This window comes from Dermacentor andersoni, chromosome 4 (genome assembly GCF_023375885.2).
Source record: "Dermacentor andersoni chromosome 4, qqDerAnde1_hic_scaffold, whole genome shotgun sequence".
In the NCBI taxonomy this organism is placed as follows: domain Eukaryota; kingdom Metazoa; phylum Arthropoda; class Arachnida; order Ixodida; family Ixodidae; genus Dermacentor; species Dermacentor andersoni.
In genome coordinates this window covers 155520225-155542742 of record NC_092817.1, presented here as the reverse complement: position 1 = coordinate 155542742, position 22518 = coordinate 155520225, and the positions used below count along the sequence as shown (strand labels likewise).

Sequence of the window (22518 nt, the reverse complement as noted above, 5' to 3'; positions counted from 1 at the left end):
TTCTCTCATTCGTGTCTTCTTTAACCCGTTTTTATCGTCTTGGATAAACGCTACGAAAACGTTACGTATCTCTTTTGTGCTACCTGGGGTCGATAAAAACGCCGTGGGCGGGGGAGGGGAGGAGGGAGGGGAGGCGGCGTTGTGACCTGTAGCAATTGCACGTTTCGAAACCGCAAGCGAGGGCAACTGAAAATCGCGGCTGAATCTCGCGCGCCATATATGGAGGAAAGCGGGGAGCCGGCGCGGGATGGAGGTGGGCGGCTTCAACTGCGCGAACAAGTGCATTACGATTCCGCGAAAGGTCAGGGGGCATATTTATGCCCCACCTCTACCCCGCAACATGGACCCCGAGTTCCATCAGGGCCGTCGGCAGGCCCGCAGTGAAGCCATTTGGCGACGCTACGGCTCGCAAGATGGAGTGCTCTACACAGACGCAGCCAGACACCCTCGGGGCAACCTCATGACCGCGGTGGTAGCGGATCACAACGGAGGACTGATAGAATATACAACAATCACGGCTGGCCGAGTGGTGGAAGCGGAGGAAACCGCGATTGCCATGGCCATGCATGCGGAAGCGAATACCGTCATCAGCGACAGCAAGCAGGCCATCGGCAATTTCGCCCGTGGTAGAATTTGCAAACAGGCGTACCATGTCCTCACACGACGCCCCCTAAGCGGCTTGAAAACCCTCGTGTGGACCCCCGCTCACGCGGCTGTGCCCGGCAACGCGTCGGCTCACAGTTTGGCTCGAGATCTCGCGCGCCGAGCCTCGTCCGCGGATGCGGACGGCGTGAATGAGGAGGAGAGACACGAGGAACCCTGCGAGACTTATTATGAAATAGCTCATCGGTATCGCTGGAGGCGTCGCGCGCTTCCACCGCCGGCCAAGCAACTCGACAAAACGCAAGCGGTCGCGTTTCGGCGACTTCAGACAAATACATACCCACACCCAAAATACATTAACAAAATCACAGGGGGCAGGGAAAGCGACAAATGTAGGCTCTGTTCCGAAACAGGAACACTAACACACATAATGTGGGAATGCACCTCGCTCCCGTTCTCTCATCCCCCCGTCAGCAGCGAGACTGACTGGACAGCCTGGCTCAGTTCCGGGGACGTCGACCGACAACTTGAACTGGTGGACTGGGCGGAAAAGGCCAAGCAGGCCCAGGGCCTTACTTGAGCCCTAACCCTCAGCCACGTCCCTCTTTACCCTTCCCCCTTTTAATAAAGTTTATCACCACCACCACCAAGTGCGTACTTTGCACGGCCACGAACGGTAGAGCGCGCCGTACCTTGAAAGGGATCTGTAGACGCCTCATACCTTTTTTCGCGATGTGTTCGTGCATTTCTTGCGTTGAAGCGATAGGCCACACAAATGGCACTTCGCTCGCGGCTACTGCCGCGCTTGCTCCCCACAGCGTTTTGACGTGTCCGCGCTCATGGAGTGCGATGTGGTCATGTTTCGTTGTGCGCGTCGACACCATGCTTGTTAATTAAGTTAGCGAATGTTTCCAAGTTTATGCGACCGATAAAACTACTTACGTCGTGTAGCTGTCAACTACTTTGCTATCGCAATTGATGCTTCGCCTTGCGGGCGAAACACTTTTACGATCAGTGAAGAATTTGTCCCATTGGCCTGGGAGAACTGTGTCTGCAAGCAAGACGATATTTCGAAAGCAGCAAGAGAGGAAAGAGGGAGGAGGGAGGGAGGCCTTATGGCCAAGCTTCTGGGAAGTAAAATGCGCAAGGACAAATTAGGGCTTTTCTAAAATTTCCTTAAGATGTATTCCAAAGCGTTATGTGCGGTCATGGTTTCAAACAGAGCAGTCATATAGGTTCATGGTATTTACCTTTGTAGTTTAATTGCTGGAATTTGAAGCTGCTACGGTATTACATCAGCTTAAAAGACGCAGCTTCATCGGAAATCGGCTTGTCATTCTGCGACGTCAAACCAGCCTGCTGTCATTCTTTTCGTCACTATAAGCTTTCTCTTTTGCAATTAAATTATTCTGTCATTGCGTTGGACAACTTCCAAGTAAGAACATATTGTCTAACAAGTGATCTTGAAGCGCCCTTGTTAAACGTCTTTACCGAAAAACTACTTATGTATCAACATGTTCTAACTTATTAGCCACTTCGCTTCGAGAAACAAATGATTCAACTTACCTGTCGATTTTATTTGTATTTATTTTCTCCGAAGCTCATGAATTTCAGTTTTGTTAGCGAAGATACTATTTAATTCACTTAATAAAGAACAGCGACAGCAATACTACAAGGTGCAATTAAAACCTGTAGGACTTGGTGAAGTTTTCAGTGGGTAAGCGTCGTTCACATTGCTTTGGCGCTGTCAGTAATCATGCGTACGAATCACAATTCCCTTCTTTGTAACTTTCTTAATCTATTCGTACGAATCGACTAAGCGCGAAAAATGTTCTGCAAGCAAAGGAGAAAGGGCTTAGCTCTAGCAGAACCACTGCTGCGTGAAATGTTTTAGATACGAAAAGTAAGGTATATGGAGTTCATTGGAGCATGAAATGAAAAAAAGGCATCAACTTTATCCTATGAAAAGATTTTGTTCATGTGACTGCCTAGTTTTAGCTCCACTGCCTTTGCTTCTGAAGAACCAGAAGAAACGCTAACTTGACGTTATAAAACCTAATATACTCATATAGGCCATGAACGGCCTTAAGTTTCATTATCAATCACTTCCTTTAAATTTCCACGATGGTCTGGGGAGTTCTAGAAGACTATTTTCATTACAATTCCTCGTTTTAACTACTTATTCATGACTCTCATAGATATTATTATTCTTTCACTGAACCCATAGTGTTTTAGAATGGGCACCAAAATTAAACGCATTTCGTAAACTTGGGACTGTACGTCTTATCTGAGCATTACTGGTATTTTCTCAAGGTATCTTCACACAAAAGACGTTAGAGGTGTTTGTCATTACCAGAAGCAAGGTCTGCATAGTTTATCAAATTTAAACATGTGCCGCTGTTCATGAATTTTTTGCTCCAACACTTAAACGAGCTTCAACGTGAAAGGTTGTGCGGAAAGCGAGTGATCAATCACCAGCGTACGCCGGAACAAGTGCGCCACGCTCCTTGTGTCGGGCCCTACGCATAGACTTCATGTCAACGTCATCAGAAGACGCAGCGTGTTCAGAAAGAAGCGCGAGAGAGCAGTCTTGTTGATGCATTACGCGTTTCTCAGCGTTCGCACGTACTGGCGTTCCATGCATTTTGCAAGCGCAGGCTTCGCGGTAGCTCCGCTAGCTCGCGAAGAGTTTTCTTAGGGGGGCGTCAAAGAGCCGGCTGTAGTACGTGCCGCATGTAAAACACTTCCACAGTGACAATACGTTGTGGCGCTGTATCCATCCAATGCTAAACATATTACCGTCGATAGCCATCGTGAGTTGCATTCTGCCGATTTCTTTTGTCTTGGTAAAGCGGCGCATTCCCAGTGGCACATGCCTAATCACCCAAGTTGGCGTCAAGGACGTTGATTGAAAAGCGTCACACGCTTACCGGCAGATGCCCAGTGACCCAAGTTGCCATCAAAGGAGTTCAATGAAACTCAGCACAGACCGTGTGGCACATACATGATGCTCCAGGCCGACGTCAATGAGCTTCGTTGAAGAGCGGTAGCGATCCAGTCCCGCATCTATTGCGACGTATGCCGGCGTTAAGGAGGTTCGTTGAAAAGGGGAACATATGTACGTATTCCCACATACTCAGTGACCCAAGTTGCTCCGACGGTTGGTTTTAAAGCATGTTATCTCAGCACATCTGTGCGATAGGCTAGCCATTCGGACACGTACTACCCAGTAATACAGGTAGGCGAGAAACCGTTTAGACAGAAACAGAGATACAAATACAGTCACCGGAAAGAGCGTGAATTGCTCTAACAGTGTGAACGCAATAATACCCACGTGGGAACCTTCGATACACATCTGTAAGGTTTCTTCAAAGTCAGTTTAACTCTTATTGCGCTGGTTATTTGTTTAAATATAACTTTGGATTGTAGGCGCAACCCTGGACTCAACACGCGACCGAATAACAGTGGGAGGATTGCCTCGCGTGCGCCGGTCTTGAGGATCAACGACGCGTGGTAGACAGGGCCAAGCTGAAAGCGCAATGCTACGCGTTTCTAGGCTACTACGTAATCCGGACACTTCGAGAGAAGAAGTGCCTGCTAACATTGTTGAGCCACCTCTCCGTAAAACACTTCCTAAACAAAGCATTCTTAGTTGTTATATTTATTCTCTTCTTTTATGGCACACGAGGTTACCCTGCTGAGTGGGCATTTTGTTCATTCAAAACGGTTTGACAATCGAGCAGACAAAACGCTTTTGGGGCGCTCGTCTCCGTGTCGTGCAGTCATGCGCTGCACAGTTATCACGATGCGGTGCATTCGACTTCATTTCATTCATTACACTCAAAGATTAGTGAACAGTTCATTATAAAATAGTAAAATAGGTGGTTAGATGCATAAATTTCACCAATAGTGTTGAACTAACGGAAAAAATTTTGATCCAGCCATTTTCTCGCCTGAATTTCTAAATATGAAAAAGTATTGATGTTGGTATTGCTCGGTTGTAAAATTATTGCGGCAAATGAGAAAAATCAACAAGTTGGCGTTCATTTTCAATTCAGTACGTTGTTCTGATATTTTTTTTTTTATGCTGCTTACTTCATAACTTCGGCATCCGTAGGATTAGCCATGTTCAGGAGATCGTAAAATAGAGGAGTGCCGCATATTGGGACTTGTAGACAAGTGTGTGGCTTAAAGTGCGATTCCGGAGATTTTTGTCCATATGAAGGTAATGGAATATTTAGGCTCTCGAGAGAACCCCCTATCGCGCGTCTGATAGTGAAATTGTTTCGGAATTGCAAAAATAATTCTAAATAAGCAAAAAACGTGCAAAAACGAAACCGAGACCTGACCAAGCAGTCGAGTGAACCTCTTCGGGTGAAACCACGAGTGTCGCCACAGGGGGAGGCGCACAAGGCACGCCCGTCCCGCCCGCTGGCATCGACGAGCAGACACTCGGCTGAACCGTAACCGCGCCGGACGTTCGCGTGGCATTGTCAGCTGCATCATCTCTTCAGATCTGTCAAATATTCACGGTTATGATGGTGACGAATTCAATAGCCGCGAATCGCCGTTCGCGTTCGACCCGCCACCACGGGAGCCAGCGCCCATGCGCCACATATCGTGCTGGAAAATGAAGACCAAGGGTGGCCCTAACCGCTAATTTTATACGTGCTGCTTGCTATTTTAGGTGCGTTGCCCCTTCTCAGGAAAGCACCTCGCATGCTCACTGTGAGATGTCGAGCACGACTTTCGGCACTTGTATACCGCAAGAACGCCGCTGATAGTCCAAAGGTCCGAACAGGGGTGCTATGCAGGATGCGCAGAGTTTCTAGTTCACCCGAGTTTTACCCGAGTTTGCTCGATGGCAGTCAGTGAACGGAGATAGCGTGAAACGCGCAAAGGCTGCAGGCAAAAAAATATGTAGACAAAAAGCCGCGTATGACAACATGAGCGCACCCTGCGCGGCACGCTGCTTCCACGTTTCAAGCGCAGACGGCGGCACAACGAAACTCGCCAGCGCCGCGTATTGTTATCAACGGATTATCGCAACTTAGCAATACCGTCACTCTTCCCGCTGTCGGTCTGCAGACTTGCCGTGAGCCGCTTGCCACGCCTTTCCCGGGCGCGTCAAGGGCGTGCCTCCTCTTTCGGCAACTATCTGTATATCCTCGATCGAATGCGAACAGGGTACATGCGGCGCATTCTTGCACCTACGCTTTCGCTCAAACGAATACGTTAAAATACAACAAATAAAATAATGAACATTTTTATTTCTTTAAGTGTCTGTTTTTAGTTTTAAATGCTAGAAATTTCTGATGACAAACGGAGATCGAGCAAATTATTAAATTTTGCACTTCTTGCCGCGAGTGGCGACAGTGAGGCGAAAGCTTAGAAGCGGATCCATTGGAGCGGGTCGCACGCACGAGGCAGTTCATACGGTGAGAAGTCGCCTAGGGGCGCTACAGTGCTATTCTCAATAATGTCAGTGATCACCACTCTTTCTTTATTAGGGGAATAGAAACGCAGCGCCGTGGTACGGCTGTTCATCACAGGCGCCTTAAGGCCCCTCTTTACCAACTAAAAACGATACACTAGTCATAAATACGGGAGCAACGGCTGTCGATGCAAAATGGTGGTCCGTAGTGCCCGTAGTGACGCAGTTTAGTGAAAATGTACCAGTTTATCTTTGTGCGTGAAGCCTCGGCGATGCATTGCGAAGAAGTGCGTGCTTCCCATCGACACAATTCATCGCTTGTCATCGCTTGCCCAGTGAAAGTGCCTCTGAGCGCATGTACGCAGTATTTAAGTGTTTTGTGCGCACCAAGGTGCTTGCGGATTACTTATGCTGGAGCCAGCAGCGATCGCAGAAGGATATCGTAACGACACCGCAGCAATCGCATTTTGGCAGGTGAGGGCTCTTGTGTGCGGTTATGAAATGAGACTTCGAACTGAGGAAGGTGGTGGAACTGTTGAGTGCGCAGTGCTTGTGATGAAGAAATGCCATTGCACTGGGTCTAGAAGAGCGAGCGATTCTCGGACGCTGATCGTGTTTACGACGTTGTGACTCCGATATATCACCGATGACAGAGCAGCCATCTCAAACGACTGCTGCGATACGTACTCCTCAGCATCGTCGTCACACGCGGCGCATCGACGCTTTGCAAGCAGCTACAGTGACGTGCCGATAATTATTTACTGTGCGCTACGTCGCCACAATGCAGGCAATGAAACCGTGCTGTGGGGCCATCTCAGCCCGAGAAGCCAGCGACAGTCAACGCTTTGTTTTTGATAGTAGTGCGCAGTACATCACCGATGACAGTGTGTTGTGCGTGTTTTATGTCGGTGGTGAATATTGTTGATGCCTCTCAGCTCGGCACCGCGTCGCTGTTGCCGAAAGGTAAGTTGGGCGTGGCCCAACCGTGGTGGGTGCGCGCACAAGAGTTACATGCCTCGCGCGGGGCGTGACCTCTGGCTTTGATTGACAGGCGAACTCGTGCTAAACTCGTACATCGCGAAACCCCCTCCGAGTTCAACTCGGGAACATGGCGGCGGCAGCAGCACCTTGTGTTATTGCCGCCAGCGGCAGCAAGCGTCAGTATGACCGTCTGGACCCGTTCGCGTACATGACCGCCGTGGAGTTTCAGCGTCATTTTGGACTGTCGAAGACATCAGTGCGCTGGCTGTGTGACGAGCTAGGCGAAGACTCTCGTCTGTGGAGACAGCGTGGCGGGCTTCATTCGCTCACCGTTGAAGAGCAAGTCCTCTGCGCCCTCCGTTTCTACGGGACTGGGAGTTTTCAGGGAAGCGTCGGCGCCGAGCGTTACATTGGACGTCATCAAACTATTGTGAGCCTCTGTGTCAGAGATGTCTGATGCGCTTATTGATGCGGCTGTGCGGAAGCGGTGGCTGGCTTTCCCGAAGACTGCGGCTGAGCGGGCATTTATAAAAAAACGGTTCTTCGCGGAAACATTACGAACGTAGTCGGGTGTGTCGACGCAACGTACGTAGGAATTAAGGTGCCTTCGATGTCAGCGTTACTGTGATTAGCATTGAAGCAATGTCTAGACGCACCATATTGCCAAATTTGTCACTTCTCTGTAGCCGACTTAAAGTTTGTGTTTCCGACGTCACACATGCGGCAGCCTATGATACTGACTTTTTCGCTGGTTGCTGACTTTTTACCGATTGTTCTACTTGTCTATCAGGGTGCCTTCCAAATGGCTCACTTTTTTGGGGAAAGAGGTTAATGAAGTGTAAATAGATAAATGGATATCACAAATTGTGTGAAGTACCCTGTGAATGCTAATCTCATAAAGAACTTGGGTTTTTTTATGAGATTACTTAGTACTTAGTACAAGTTACTTAGTATGCATAATGCTGAATTTTGGTCATGCGTCATCTATCGGCCACACTATGAAACAGCAAGGCATTGCACAATTTGTTGCAGTGCGAGATGCGGAAGTCGCGCCAAGCCGGTTGTGCCTATGCATTTATGGCAAATTGAAAATGCATTGAGAATCTTAGTGTGCTGGCTTGCATGAAGAAAATACTTCAGAGTGTTTGCTGTGTTCACTGTTGGTGCATGTGCCAGTGGTTCAGTGTATTTCTTTTGGGGGGGGGGGGGGGGGAGCGTTATTCTGTATGGACAAATCGTATATTTTCGTCTCATAATAGGGCTCTAATTCTTCAGCAGTAGAACAATGCAGATCCAATGCTCTGCAGAACTCGGTGTGCGTGAAGATGTTGTGAACCACCAAGGCAAAATTACATATCGGGAGAAATGTGGTGCAGATGCCAATGAAAAGTGGGTCTTTAACCCGCCATGATAAAAATAAAGATTGCAGAGCGAATAGACCATTTGTACAGCTTTAGAGCAATGATTACACAAACTGTGACATGCTCAAACGTGTAAAAGCTTGCCGCAATTCTAAAGTAGGATGAGCAATATGCAGCATATTTTGGCATTGAACATGTCTTGTAAATGCTATTTTTATTGTAAGCCTCAAGCCTCGCTGTCACGCCTTTCCCTCCGGCACTCCCTTTACTGAAACGCAGCACTGTCTTTCTATTGGTGTCATGATGATGATGGTAACGGCAGCAGTAAGGCTGGTTAATGCGTGCCCCTTTGATTCCTGCGAGTTGAGTCGTACAGAATATGGCACGTGCATACACCTGTGCAGCAAAATTTTATGCTTGTGGTGATTTGTTGGAGAGCTAATTCGTGTTGGGACATTTCAAAGATGTGCGCCATTGTGGCTTAATAACTAGATCATTGGTGAGGTTGAAGACTCGTTGTATCGGTATAGAAGCTTGAAGCTGAATTGCACAACAATTCGACGGGACACAAAGAGAAATACACAGCCGAACGCTCTTCTGTGAGCGTTACTCTTCTTTGTGTGCCGTCGAATTGTTGTGCGATCCATCTTCAAATAGAGCATTGGGCCTCTTTGGTGCAGGACCGAGGAAGTGTGAGCTATTCGACACCATGCCAGTGCCTTGCCACACAATTATGGAAGTCTGAAGGTTTGCAAACAAAGCTTTGCTTTCAAATCCACCTGCTCATGTAATACAAGCACTGATTGAAAGAACCATCATACAAAAATAATGGTGAAATGAATGGCCTTTGAAAATTTGTATGTTGACACTAATGGCATAATAGGTGCCACAGCAAACTCGACAGTTGTACTGGACAGAGCACTTTGTTTCCCATGTGAAGCACAAGCTTTCATTACATGCTGTGCAGATAACCAAGCTCAGTTTGTTTTAACGTGGTACACAACATTCACTGTAATCTGTTTTTGATTCTAAAGTGCCAAACACCACCTCTTTTTCAAGGATGTCATGGGAATATTTGGTGAGAACTGTTTACAACCCCTCATAATGGAAGTGTGGCCAGCCAGCTTTGCTTGGGTGCTTTTATAGATTTCTGTACCTGATCATTCTGTGCTATCAAGTTGCTAAAGTCTATGCAACCAGTGCAAGGCATTACGTGATTCTATAGTCGGATACAACTTTAGGAGGCCGCAGAATCTGCACTTCAACGGCAGGTGAATACAAGCCTGCACCAATGGGCACACACTCTACACTGACGTTGTGCCGCTGGACGCACTAATACCCGCTCATTGGAGAGGGACTATTTCTTTAGACGTGGAGGCAATCGGCTGCTGCGCTTTGGTCATCTGGGCGGGGCCTCTCCTGTCTTGTGAAGTTGTATCCGACTAGAGGATGCCGCTTTTCATACAACACAAAAGGACAAAGGCCTATGAAATGGATACATCACAAGTGAGCTATGCATGCGCTTAAGCTGTGTGAAAATTAGTACATGCAAATATATGACATTGTTAAAGAATATGTGGTATCGAACGTGCATGTAATGGCACGTTTAAATCGGGGAGTGTTGCATTCATGTGCACAGTCTATATGTGATAGCATTATTAAGGTCATGCCGTTTCCTGTCTTCTCATTGTGAAATACACACACCGTTCATCTTGTGGCTATGCATACCCACTGTATTCTTGCACATAGAAAGAACAAACAGCACAATGACGTATATGCTGTATTAGTGTCTTTTTCATTTACACGGTCCAGGTTGTCTTATGTGTTTGCCCATTTTGAAGAGACATCAAGTGCATGTTACAAGTGTCCCAATATGCACAGCACAATGTTTACTGCAATAATTTTATTCATGCTCTTGAATAATAAACAAAATAATAAAGTGAAAGCTCCTTTATAAGGTGTGTTCTGGGGGCTCGACTGGAAAGCAGTGAGTGCACTGATGCTACTGTTGCAGAGCAGCCCTCTGGACCTTGCCACACTCTCAAGAGCATGTGCCTGGCGCTCGCCTACTGCCACCAGGCGGTTGAGTGCCTCCAGCAGCAGAATGTTTTGCTGCAAAAAAAGTGGATTGTTGGAATGAATCAACCGCATATAAACCATTATTTACAAATAAAAATGCTCATTGCACTATTGGTACTAACTGCCCTTGACTGTGGAAGCCTTTAGTGTATGCATAATAAAACAAATTGTCGGGACAACATTGCTTTATTTTTCATAACGGGTTGTATTTTTCAGAGCCAATTGTAATGTTTATTAGTGTGCCAACAGCTGACGTGTCCTCGAACCTTCACGAGTCTCTACTGTCAGCACCACAAACCTATTTTTGTTCACTGCAAAATCAATGGCGCTCCCTACAATCCCGTCTTATGCGAGCTGATTGCATCCTATGCCTACAAACATAATATTTTTGTCCCATTACGCAATTTTCTACCATCCTCGGCTGCAGTTCTCTCTCCTTGACATCCATTCTGTCACGCTTATGTAATCGCCTGTTATAAATTGGCAACAGGTGATTGAAGATGTGCATGGCTTGCCCACCGATTCCATTTTTTTTTTTTCTTAATCTCAACTAGCATATCAGTTGCTACGGTTTACTACGCCACTGTCTTCCTGCCTTAATGCTATCTTTAACAATTTTTGTTACTTCGCTTTCTGCACAGTCCTCGACTTCTCAAGTTTCCTTGTTAACCTCCAGGTTTATGTCCCATATTGCATAACCGGTAGAAGGCAACGATTCTAAACATTTTTCAAGGATATCGGTAACGTGGCGATCACGATTCGGTAATGCCTCCCATGTGCTGTTCAACCCATGAAATTTTTGTATAAGTTTCCTGCTTTATATCAGCACCTGCTATTGATATTGCACCTGGATAAAGATACTCTTCCATAGATTCTGCGGGCTGAATGTCACTGGTGAACTTCTGTTATATCACTAAGTTAGTGAAGGTTACCTTTATCTTTTCCATATTTTCGCGGGCCCACGTACATGTAAAAGCACGAACACTCATTGGCTCTCAATGCCTTTTTTAAACTGCAGGACATTCAGTTCGTTACTACGAAAGAGACTTAATCCGTGCACTATTATTATGCTAAATATGAAACAGTAGAAATATACTTATCTGCAGTTTGTCGATGCTTCCGTCACTGTGTTGGTTGCGAGATCCATCGTCGGCACCACCTCCTTGTCGCATCGTAGCTATATCGGCTGTCTTCCTTTTGCACACACTATGCAATATTCGTGACACTCGCAGTCACGCAGAGTGGAGGAACTCAGCGCACTCACAGAAGCAGCACCGGATAAGTTGTTTGTTCAGGATTGTGCCGTGAACAGTAAGTACGCGTTGCGATCTGTAAAATCGCCTAAGCTATTCGCAGTCTTTCGGGGTGCACGGAAAGATTGCTCACGGAGGAACAGAACTATCCAAGAAATAGTGGTCATCGTCGAGCCTGATCACTACGTCGCGCACTGCAAGCTCGTTGTACGAGTTTGTTTACACTGGGCCTCTTCGATGTTTAGCCGCCATGCTCGCCCGATGAACGTATGTGATGACGCCACCACAGCGTTCCCTCGTGGTATAATGTGAAGCGTACTAAATTACAAATTAGTCGAATACACATTCAGTGTACATCTTGTAAGCTTTAAAAAGCTTTTAAACCACGTTAAACTAACTAATAATATTGTATTAAATGCATTTGTTTTATAACTCACATGTGCGTGTAATGCACTCGGTGGAACGACAAACTAGTGAAAGAAGGCGCGACCATGCACCGACGGTATGATCACGTGAGCCCCAGTTTGTCGACCGCCCAGAAGGCAACGCCCAAGGAATGATAGCCACCCAGAGTGAATCTAGATAAACCAATGAAACTGGAGGCTTCTCGAAAGATAAACTGTGTCTCGGTACCATTTGTGCTTTCATCTTGGGGTGTCGCCAGAGCTCGTGAAGATCCCGAGTTTCGCCAAACTCGGCGCATCCTGCATAGCACCCCAGTGCATTCTTTTACATAGGCAGGTACAGCGACCACTCGTCGTTCGCTTTTGATATAATGCTAGCCTCTCATCGGTGACATAAACGAACGTCAGAACTTATCAAGACAGGCAAATTTTGTGCATGTAAGCACCATTGCATAACTTTGAATTGCGCTGATGTGAGCGACCACACACCTTTAAAAACAGCAAGTGTGAAATCCTAGTATGCGAGCGTTGTTATGCTGCCTACTAATCAGTCTTCGTATTCTCTTCATGCACGCAATATGTTCCACAAAGTGGACATGGATGAGGAATTCGTGCATGTGATCGTTCATTTAGAGAACGCGTAGTTTTCTCACGGTAACGCCGATGCCAGTATTAACACCACTGGCTGCTGAACGAGGTGGTTGTTTACGCTGCTGTATCGAAGGGGCCTACGCTTGCTGCCTATTTGGAATACGAGACAAGCAGTGAATCTCGGAAGCTAAATAATCAGTTGGCATGACAATGCTAAAAAATACACCCATTTGATTTAGGGAAGTGCCGGTGAGTGCGGCGGGCAGCTTTCCGTGGAAAACGGCAGGGTACTGATGTCGATACTGCTCCTTGTCTTCGCTTCTCGCTTTTTGTGTGTCGCACTGTGCATCGCACTGTGCGAAACGAGGAATGGTTTACTTCAAAGCCGTATGGTAAAAACTGAACAACAGAAGGAGTTTTCTTCATCCCGCTGGCATAATTAGCTTCAGGTCAGGCGCTCAGCTCCGGCAGCAGTAGATGCATTAACTACGTGACTGTAACATATAGGCTTAACCTCTGCTGAACGCCATCGGCATCGGCTCAAGCTGTGTGTGCGGATTGCTAAAGCCAAGTTCACGCAGCCAACAACGCAGCACCACTTGCCCTTAATTTCTTGCCCGTCTACAGGGAACGCTACTTCTCGCGACCGCAACTTCTCACACAATGCAGTAGCTCACAATCGTCAACTCCTCGACGCTCCCGTCGCTGTTGTCTGTACGATCCCGCCATACTCTGCACGGAGCACTCCTGACGTCATACACAATGTGACCTGTAACTGAGGAGGCAAGGTAGGGGGTTCGATGCAATTTTTTAAATTCATTTGTGAAAAATGTGTGCAACTCTCAAACTTGCCTTTCTCAGGATATGACGGAAGTGTTCAGAGGAACGCACCCACGAAATTTCATCGACATCCGTTGACATCACAAAATCGCCAGAGTTGCCCTTCAAAGGGTCAATAACACTTATCTTATGAGTTATGAAAAGTCTACTGCAAGCTTTCTTTTTTTGTGTGCGTGTATGTGTGAAACGTCTCAAGCCCAATGATCTCAATCTCGATGTCAATGAGCCAATACTGAGATTGGAAACGCTCATTGGGCGTCTTAATTAGACATATGAACTTCAATTGACGAACTGACGAAACTCTAATTATGGACATTTGCACTGTGTCTTTTCATTGAAAAATATTTGCTTGCGTAGTCCAGCAATACCACTCCCCAAAGGTCACCCAAGAAAATAACCTCGTTCCAAGTGACCCATGACCCACAAAAATAACCAAATACGACCATCGTTCCACAAAGTGAGCCCGTATTTAACGCGAGTGCACGTACTTTCTGAAGTCATGGTTTATCTAATAATTCTTTTATTTTTTATCTTATCATCTTATTGTTTGTTCTCGTTGTGCCGCTGATTCCGCGTTGATTTAGGCCCGGTATTGGGCAGGACGGGACGCTCGTCTTGACGCTAGTCGAGTTGCATGCTATTCGTTGTTTTACTGGGCACGTCTACTCTATATGTATTGCCGAGCACGTGCGGCCCGGGCTTGGCGTTTAGCGACAACTTCGGGAACGGTAAACTCATGTTGGTGCCACGCGGCGCTTCCGTTGCATCTCGTTCCTTCTACACCACCGTTCAGCTCCAAGACCTCGAGCAGGACCCGATCCGTCCATACTACTCCACAGCGATGAAGCACCGAGTGTTCTTTCCATGTGCCGACACAGGATTCACTAGGTGCCTCTCCGTGCGCCCAATTATATCAGTGCTTGAAGCCATTCGCTGCGCACCGTGCTAACTGTGCGAGCTCGCATCACGCCAGCTGTGCCAATGACGTCCGCTGCAGCGCCCCTCACCTATTCCTATCTAGATCATCCATCATAAACCATGACAGATGCCTCGCTGACCTCATTCTCGGTGCTGTGCCAGCTTTTATCGCCCAGCTTCGTACACCCGCATCGCGAACCTTCAGAGCGGGGCGCACATACGCCCACGCGTAAAAGAAAGGCAGCGCTCACTTGTTTTCTGTCTGCGCACGCATATGGCAAACATACTATTTTCATGGGTAGTTAACGCTCGCTTTAAGACACACTGAGGCGACACCACCCAACCTCAATGATAAACGCATGGACACCCATAAAAAGCGCGACACAAGTGCGTGTAACGATACCTAAGTCGAGCGTATCCAGCTTTTCTGCACACGGGGGTTTAGTTCGCGTGAGTGCCACCACGTGGCGTACTGAGCTTAAACTTTTCAAACTTCCCGCGGTGACGCGTGATGTCCACAAAACAAAAATAAAATAATTACAAGCTGTTCCTGCGCATTTAACTTCGCCACAATGCTTGTCCCGCGGGCGTTATCAGTTTTCTTGATAAAGCGTATATAGCCGCTCGTCGCCTGGAATTGACTTATCATCCTAAAAGCGTTTAGTCGCGACGAGCGATGATTGATTCCATGGTCCTGATACGGTTTTTCTCTTTCTTTTCCTTTGTATTTTGCCTTTTTGATGCTACGGAGTAAACAAGCTAGGTTAAACGTCACAAGCACTCCGTGGCAGCCTTTCCAAGGTAGATGTACTGGTAGCGAAGGCTCCATAGACGCCCATTGGTCCAAAAAATGGCGGCTCGTGGGCACTCCAGCGCCCCCTGGATTTTGGGGGGCAAACTACGCAAACGTGACGTAGAATGACGTCACGCATACGTATGCTTTTGGCGCGAATTATAAAGCGGTCTTTCTGTAGAATCCGCGTTTTCGAGCCCGTACCTCTCGAAGGTTGCTGCCTTTCAGCGCGCCCCAACCTTTGCCAGTCAAATGTGCTCGAGTTCCTGCTAGTTATGGCCTTGTTAATGTGCAATTGGGAACGCAATGAAAGTGACTGGTAAAGGAGGGGCAGCATAGAAAGGCAGCAACACTTCCAGACACTGGCGAAGCATGCATGATTCGTAGTGCAAATACTGGTGCTAGTACTTTTGAGTACAGCAAGGTATGATGCACAAAGCACTGGCTCAAGTGCACAGTTCGCAATAGAGTGTACGGCAAGTATGGTTTTCATAGTTTCATATTCATTGTTTATTGCAGCAACCAAACAAATACAGTCACAAAGCACACCCTTGGCACACAAACAAAAAATACATGTCACAGGCAGCACAAGCAATATTGTTTAAGTTGGCTAATCATCTCAATAGTCACAGTGCAGATAGGAAAAAGCCCTGAAGTGCCACGAACGTTGTCAGTTAGGAAATCGAGAAGTATAGAAAACAATGCTACGACAGCTTCAATTGAAGCAAACATAACATGACATAAGTAGGCGCATCAACACAGACCATAGAGCACACTGGGATTATTCTTCACATTTAATTTCTTCAGCTGAAAGAATATAGCAGGTGCGTTTACATCTGCAAGGCAATGTTAAAGCCAGCTTTAGCACCCTCAAACGTGCTCAACGTAGGAGCAAATACCATATATTGAGCCGGCGTACCATTTCCAGAGTACTTCTAGTCGTTAGCCGGATCAATTTGAAGTAATTTTACGTCAACAAAAGTACACATGAAGTACAGCGTACAGTGAAGTGCAAGGACATTCGCGGGGCAGTAAAGCATGTAATCAGTGCACTGTACGCTACAATATAGCCAGATAAAAGTCCAGCGCTGTTCTGTTCGTTGCGCTGACAAAGATCCCACTAAAAACTCTGAGATGCAACTAGCCTGCTAAAAGGTGGCCTGGTAGCCAGTGGTGCCGAGTGGTAGTTATGATGACAATGGTTGATTTCATTATACCGGCCAGCACGGAACTGCAGGGGGGGGCGAGCAGGTGGAAAAATTAATCCCAGCGCCACGGAAACTAGGTTAATCCATTGCCTAGAAAGTCTCCTTTCAGAGGCATTCGCTTTATCGGTATGGCGTTTTATCTGACAATATTGCACAAGTACATAGGTGACACTTGAACAGGCTGTACATGGCATAAAAGTACCCTAAAAGAGTGACATAGTGGAATGAACGATGAAAGATGCTACATTGTTAAACGATTGCCCCTGTGAGCAACCACGTCACATCCTAGCAAATCAAAATACACAACTAAAAAATAAAAGAATAAAACCAGGCTGTGAACCAGAAAAAAAACCCTTTGCAACCGTTAAACCAGACTAAGCTGATTTGTTGCACAGGCTGCATAATAGCCTGCAACTTCACAAAATATTCAGCCAACAGCTCGGGAATTGCATCCTTTTCATTTGCTTAGCCTCAGTGCTTGCTTCGTGGCTTTCCGTTTAGTAGTTTGACTGTGCAGTTCAAGATTTTTTCTCCGTGCAAGCCAATGCAGCCTCACCCTGACGAACAGGGCAAACAAACCATCATAAACGTCATCACCACACACAGTCAGCGATTTTTCTACCTTGGCATGAAGCAACATGCACAGATCATGCCCTACTTGTTCTTTTCCCACAATATTGGAACTAGATGCGACAAAAACCTGCTCGCAAGCATTGATGAAAGCTACAAACGAGGGTGTAGGAACTGACAGGCTCCAAAAGTCACCTTCTCCAGGATTTGACACTTAAGTACAAGAGAACTTGGCTCTGATCGGCAAAGGCGGCATTTTCTAGTCTCACCTCGCACGTATGTGGCCCTGTAACACACCTGTGATCATTCATAAACTTGTAGGCAAGCCAGCCAGCAAAATAGACAATGTTGTTCTCTAGTATTGGAGACTGATAATCATATGGCAAAACTTCTACTGCAACTGGCAAAGATGTGGCAGCTGTACAGAGAGAAGGAGCAGACTTAGATAAACAAACTGGGAGAGTGGCTAGAAGGCTAGACATGTCTTCAGCACAGGTGCTGCTTTCCGACAGTTTGAAAAGGTTGCTAACTAAAAGATGCCTAAATGCTGCTTGAAACTGCCGGCAAGACGAGTTGCTGTTCGATCCAGATTTCGACCTAACAATAGCAAAGGTGTTTTCAAGTGCATCCTGGTTCAGGTGCCTGGTAAGGAGGTATGTCAAACCATAGCGAGAGGCCAGGTGGTTCCATTAACAGCAGCACAGCCCTCATAGTTTGGCAGAAGCCACGGATGCAAAGAGGCTGCCGCACACAGCCTAGAACTTCGATGTTTTCGAAAACTGCAATACGCTCTTCCAAAAACTCTTCATGCACAGATCCTGCACAAATTGCAGATGCATACGGAGACTTTCCCCGCTTCTGTGAAGTATTTAGACTGTCAAAGAGTCTATCGATCTTCTCAACAAATCTGGCTGTGTGGATAGCCTCTGATGGCAACTGTTGGAATGTTACCAATGTGCACAATGCAGCAGCGCAATGATTGCTGAATACCTGTGCTGCGAGTTTCACAGACATCTTCGAAGCAAAAGTTAAATTAAAGTGCCGGGCACTCAACTTTGGGATGGACCGAATTTGCATTTCTCGATCCTTCTCATAAGCCTGTCGTATGTACGAGCTTTTACTTGTGTCACTGCCTACCCTGAAGTCATACTTGAAGAGCATATTGCGCAAGCACTTGAGCAAATGCGGTGGATCAAAAATAAAGAAAAGCGGTTCACCATTCACACTTAAGTACGGCTTTTCAGGGGTCACAAGTTTCGAAAACAGAGAAACATTTTGGTTCCCCTGATCACAAACCACAGCCACAGGCTGCAATCCAGCTCCAACCAACATTTTGTGTCATTTGAAGAGAAGGTCATGCAGAACAGTTGCAGGCGCTGCCTTATCTGCAAAGAAGTAGCCAAGAGGCTGCTTCCACGGCGTACATATTCCTTTGGCCATGAACACAAGCGCCTTGTTTGCAAGATTTGGACCTTGTGCTGCACTGTACTCTTCAAGGCCTTCAAATCTGTCCGACACTGGATTGTACGACAGCTCCTTTGAAACATGCGTTTCATCAAAAATTATGGTGCAAGCCCTGTCTTGCCGTGGAAAAGACGCTGCCCTTTCTCGATCAAATCAAAAACTTCAGGGTAAAATCCAACCCTCAATGGTACGCGTGCAAGCCACAGCTGCAGTGACCCAACAGATGGAAGTTTCAGGAGTTTCCTGCAACATCTGTAACCTTTTGGGCTGTGGAAGTATAAACCTAAAGCAAAGGTTTTGTTTTGGCTGCACCATCGACGGCCAAACCTGCTGACATTGTGGATCTTTAACTGAGCTTCAACAAAAGCAGCAACAGCTGGTGTTAAATGCTCACGCAGACTATCTACCAATTCGGCAGTGGTCTTCATGCGACGGCGCTGAAGCAGCAGTCCTTGCAGCCTCCTGTTGCGGTTACGCAGCTGCCTGAGCTTGGCTCGAAGTTTCTGCAGTGGCCGCCTTTCATTGATGGGGCTGGTGAAAGATCCTGCAACGTACAGAGTCGACGGAAGAGCAATAAGTTGCCACGTCGGATTTAGTCATAGCTGCATGTAGTCCTGTAGCACCAAAAAGTGCGCAATATTGCGAAAGCGTTGTAAAATTGCTAACCTTCATAAGAAAGAGGCGAACTGCTGAACGGAGCTCCTGGTGACAGATCAGCACTCGCTGACAGTGTTGCGGCCACCCCTGCCGTGCCAGGTTCCAGAGATGAAGCGCTTGCTTCAGTGCTTGGTCCTGCATATGTGTGGTCAGCTGCGCCCACAGAATATAAAGAACAAAATATAGTGACAGCACAGTTCTGACAGGGAAGCCAGCAACCCAACAATGCACAAATAATAACTAAGCACCACAGGCGGAATTAACACTTACACTGAACCATTATGAAGCCACTGGCGTGGGAACAAGCTTGGTTCAGCGTAGAACCAGTAGGGCTGGCACCATCTGCATCTGCACAGCGCACAGGCAAGGAATTGTAGCATATTTCTGAGCCATACCTCCTCAGGCTGTTCGAGCAGATACGAAATTACAATCACCTTCTTGGAAGTGTAGCAGCGACTGGGACGGCCGACTCTGGACGTACCCCTTGGAAACAGGTTCACCGGAGACAGCAGCTATCATAGGAAGCAGTCCAATGAGCTTTCAGTCGTCACCATTTTCAAAAGATTTATGTCAGTTATGCATACAACCCTGCTCACCTGGTTCTCCAGCCCGGCGCACTGATGCCGAAGTTTCGCTCAGAGATTGTGAACAGTCCATGTCGCTGCTGCATTCGCTTGAGGTGTCTGAAATGGCAACATTATTGCGGAGAGAAAGAATTCAGTACCTTTATAGTAAATAATTTCCAAAGAACTATAGCTTCCACAGCATGCGGTTCACATTGTCATCACTCTAGAAAGAAAAATGCTTATCCAATCAATTAAAATTCTGTTTACCACCCTTAATCGTTAGGCACATTAGTTTGAAGTCATCAGCAGCTGTGGAGCACCAGTAAATCATTTGCAATTTTCATATGCTATGTTTTACTTTGAAGAGTGCGAAATTCGCCTATCACACAAACAACGATAGCTCGCAAATCAAGTAATGCGCCCCATATTGTTTACAGATTTATGCAGGTCAGCCTATGGCCTACGCAATGAGATGCAACAAGAATGAATTCGTAAGCAATTATCGCAAAAAATAAAAACCTGTACAAACATTGGCTTTCGCTAGCATGAATATTGAGGTAAAAGGCAACAACACAAACAATTATTAGTGCATTTCTATAATCGTTCAGTGCGTGCTTTGATACATAACACATGAGCACACAATATCTCGAGAAGCTTTTCACCAAGCGTACCTTGCCCAAGTCGGCATAAGATTGCATCCTTATAAGACTGAAGGTGAAAAAAGAAGCTCTGCATACAAGAAAGCAAAGTTCTGGAGTACTAAAATTCATCAAACATTTAGGAAGGCTCACCCTTTTTTCCCCCCTCACATCTTTTGAGCTATCAAAGGAAGGACGAGAATGCCCTCTGGACACGACAGGGACCGTTCATGAGACAAGGTTTCACGGTGAATATGAAAGATTCAACTCCCACTTGCTGCAAAACATGTAGAGTCGCCTGGTTTCCGTTGCTGAAGTGGCTAGTGGCATCAAACAGCCTGAACCGGAAGACTGACAGACTCACGTTAAGATCCTTTGGAGCCCTTTGCCATACAAGACTACCAAATATCCCACTTCCATTATCTTTTTTTTTTTTACCGGAAATATCAGGCAAGAGTATTCACACCGTCAGTGTACTTTTTCCGCACCAGTGCCTAGAAATTCGCTTGAGCACCCTTCGCCTACTAAGCTTGTGCCATTAGCTTACCACAAGCACAAACCTAATTCTATGCTATGTTGGACATTTGTCACGAACCTCACATACAGTGTACAGTGCATACCGGGAGAAAAGAAGTTTCGATCCCAACAGCGGAAAAATACGCCTTGTACAATGTCGCACGGCATACAGAAAGTACACAAATAAAAGGGCAGGAGCACCCCCTTGTGTGAGCGTCTAGTTTATTCAAATACTGACAACTGTTGAATCGCTAAACTTGCATGCAAGAGACGTAAAACGATTATATATATATATATATATATATATATATATATATATATATATATATATATATATATATATATATATATATATATATATATATATATATATATATATACACACACACACACACACACACACACACACACACACACGACATGTATATAATTATATGTGCTCACGTGAAAGCGATACTTCCATTTTCGTTTTCGCTTAGCAGGGTGCAGGTAAAAATTTACTGTAATTTTTAAAGCCACAAGACAGATACATAATTCGTTTTGCAAAAGACGCTAGACTGTTTACAGTTACGACAAAAAGGAAAAATTTCATTTTTTCACAAAACCTGACATTTCAAGAGCGGCGAATGCCTTAAAAGTTTGATAACAAAAATTACCGGCAATGCTTGCTCGAGTAGGCAAAGCATCGTGTCGCAGCCTTCCTGACGGCAGATACACAGATGGTTCGAAGTGCCTCGAGCAAATCCGGAGTTCTCGTAGCTGCGATGGCGCCTTCTTCTCCAGGCTGACGTTGCGGCAGAACTGCGCCCACGCTCGGCACCTGGACGTGATGCAACATGCACGTTAGATACAACTGCGCCAAAAGGAATACGCATACTCGAAACGCCAATGCGTCATTATTCCTGTCACTGCTAACTGCAGTAAATTATACTTGCATTACATCTGAACTATGGTAGTAAATGCTCGCGCCAAGCTCTCTGCGCCCCAGAGTGCGGTAACGCTCATCCTCATGCCACGCGGCTAGCTGCTTTTCTAAGCTCAACGAGTGACGAGAGTGAAGTGCGTTTAAAATTACCCTGACAGTCATGTATATGTAGGACAGCAATACCAAGGCAGGCAATAACTCCTGCTGAGCGAATCCAGTTAAAGCCTCCTCAAAGCCGCGCACATACACGATGCTGAGTTTCGATACTCCCAGTTGCGAGGGGATGCTCAAATTGGCTTCATGGTTTTGCAAAACTAAACAATGTCGTACTCAGAGCTGTCAGGTAGCAAACTTTGTTCTAAATGGGCCTCCCGGTCAGTAGCGTGCACGTGGTTGCTCCTGAGAGCCCGGTGTGAAGTTCACGTTGGTGATAGTCAGCTGCATGAAACTCACTATAAATTAGAAAAATGTGGGCCTCTTTCGCACACCTCAGCACTGAAAGTGTGTGCCCTGCAGTGTAGTACATAAATATCCCCGAAAACATGAAGCCAAGTACGCACGAACGGGTTACAGCTATGAAACACGAGCGAACAGCCCGGCGAAACCATATCGAAGCTATCGCGCATACCTAGAGCAGACGACACTGTCAAGAGCTCACCTGTGAAAGTCCAGCGGGAATCGGTGTAGCGTGACACCAATGGTACTATCCACGCTGTC

At 46.4% G+C, this 22518-nt stretch overlaps 2 long non-coding RNA genes across 2 annotated transcripts; one reads left to right on the top strand and one right to left on the bottom strand.

Annotated features, from left to right (window-relative positions):
- Positions 1-8990: 8990 nt before the first annotated feature.
- On the top strand, positions 8991-10580 carry LOC140217158 (uncharacterized). The gene is made up of 2 exons (XR_011893666.1): positions 8991-9126; positions 10394-10580. It is a non-coding gene; the product is annotated as an uncharacterized lncRNA (long non-coding RNA).
- A 9031-nt stretch (positions 10581-19611) lies between these two features.
- On the bottom strand, positions 19612-21622 carry LOC140217157 (uncharacterized). Its single transcript, XR_011893665.1, has 3 exons — positions 21533-21622; positions 19753-19839; positions 19612-19668 (listed from the first exon to the last, which is right to left on the bottom strand). It is a non-coding gene; the product is annotated as an uncharacterized lncRNA (long non-coding RNA).
- Between the last annotated feature and the right edge of the window lie 896 nt (positions 21623-22518).